Here is a 2,034-nt window from a genome sequence, read left to right as displayed (position 1 = left end):
ATTAACTAACGTTTGTCTAAACGTGTCTACTTTGAAACAAGGAATATGAGGGAGATCGTGTAAGCAGACTTAGATGTCTGTGACGTATAGTAATTCATTCGAAGTCTTCGAAAAGAGCGAATAAATCAAGTAAAATTCAAATCACTGCTTGGTAAATGATCCTTAACGAACGTTGCAGCTCTGGACGTGTCGATTCTGAAGCAGGGAATATTAGCAGACGAAGACCTCCAAAGAATTGAATAAACGAAATAAATATCAAATCCTTGGTAAATGATCATCATCAGACATCGTATCCCCGGATGTATTTGTTTCGAAGCAGGAAATGTTACGAAGATCGTTTAACCGGATGTCGTCACAGTCAATTTCGCACTCCCAATCGAAAGAAGCAAATAAAACAAGTAGACTTTAAACCGTTGCTTGGAATATAATTATTCAACAAACGATGGTCCCGGTGTCGCTTCGAAAGTAAGGAGTGTTAACACTATCGTCTGACCACGCTTACGTATTGACAGATGGTAATCCCCCAATGGCGACCAAAGAGAAGCGAATAAAGCAACATTACATTATCATATAATTCAAATTACTATTTGTTACACGATAATTAATCGACGTTGCATCCCGGGTGTCAGTACGAAAAGGAGGAATATCAGGAAGTTCGTCTGAGCAAACTTACGTGTCGTCGTGGCATTCCGCGGCGTCGGTGAATCGCTAGATCGTCGTCTATGACGGGAGACTGGCACGATGTTGACATCCCGGCCGATATGTTGTTGTCGCGCTTAACGAGCCTCGGAGTAACGTCGTCGTTCGAAACGTATCATTTTCCAGCTATTCGACGCCGCGCGCCACCCCGTCGAAGTTCGCGCCTCGACTGCGCGAGCTTAACGACGTTTGAAGGATCATTAAACCGGGTCTGCGCGCTGATTAACTCGAGGAGAGTTAAACGAATGACCCCGACGCGGGAGAAACGACGCAGCGCGTCTGTTTAATGGGTTTCTCAGCGGCTCGAACGAACGATGAATCCACGTTGCCACGACGACCGGCTGTAGTCGACGATTTTTTTTCCCAAAAATCGGTCCTCTCGATTCGCGCACAATTTCACGGAAGAAAACGTCGACGCGCGTTGGACGAGGTCGCGACGAACGCGTGGCGAAAAAAAAAATCGCAGGCGGAAAGGCAGCGTCGAGACGCGCGGACTCGACGTCTATGTCGTCGTGAATTGCACTGGCCGGTTCAGCCCTTTAGCGAGTCGTAGGGGTGGTGGCGAAAGCGCGCGAGGAGAAGGGATAACGCGGGTGGAGGGAACAGTCGTGAGCATTGGGTGGGGAGGCGGTAGGGGCGAGAGGGGGTTCGTGATAGCGAGGAGAAAGAGGTGGGAGAACGAGGAACGGGGAACAAGGGGGAGGGAATATATACCTAGCAGCATCCACGGTGCTGAAAACCACCGTGGTACATTTCGCGGGGACTCCCACGGGAAAGGGCGACAGGGGAGGGCCGGAGAGTGCCCCGGTGGCCTCTACGAAATTAAAACAAAAAGCGTGGGGAAACACATCGTGTCGCTCGAAACGGACTGGTACACACGCCGTCACTCTCTCCTTCTCGTCTTTTCACTTCCCTCGACAGAGGCTCGCTCGGTCGCGCACGCTTAGCGATGGGACCGATCCAATGACATGCTCATTAAAACTGTTAGTTGCCATTGACGGGGGAACGCGGGGATTATTTTTAGTTTATTCTATGACCGCTGGAACTAGTTTTCTCGGGAACGGAGTCAAAGGTGCTTATTTCAGGAGATGGCATGTTTTTTTAGGTACACGGTTTTCGAAATGACGTGGCTTGCGAGACTTCGCCGTTTGTGCTAATAGGAATCGTGTCGCGTCAGGAAGTGTCACTTGTGCTAAGATGAACTACCAGTATACGTTCAAGGTAAAATTTTGTATGTTAATCGTGTTAAGATCAAGTATCAGTGTTTTCTAGGACAACAAATTTTAAAATATATATTCTTATTTCTTGTATGATTTTTGACGGTGTATTAAAAAG

At 47.8% G+C, this 2,034-nt stretch overlaps 1 protein-coding gene across 1 annotated transcript in view; it reads right to left on the bottom strand.

Annotated features, from left to right (window-relative positions):
• Positions 1-1,269, bottom strand: part of LOC128878330 (uncharacterized) — a 107,203-nt gene extending 105,934 nt beyond the window's left edge. The window contains exon 1 of the mRNA XM_054126448.1: positions 674-1,269. The gene's annotated coding sequence lies outside the window, so the exon portion shown is untranslated. The remainder of the gene's footprint in view (positions 1-673) is intronic.
• Between the last annotated feature and the right edge of the window lie 765 nt (positions 1,270-2,034).

Source organism: Hylaeus volcanicus, chromosome 6 (genome assembly GCF_026283585.1).
Source record: "Hylaeus volcanicus isolate JK05 chromosome 6, UHH_iyHylVolc1.0_haploid, whole genome shotgun sequence".
Taxonomy (NCBI): Eukaryota; Metazoa; Arthropoda; class Insecta; order Hymenoptera; family Colletidae; genus Hylaeus; species Hylaeus volcanicus.
The sequence above is the reverse complement of the archived record's forward strand: the minus strand, read 5'-3'. Positions and strand labels throughout refer to the sequence as shown.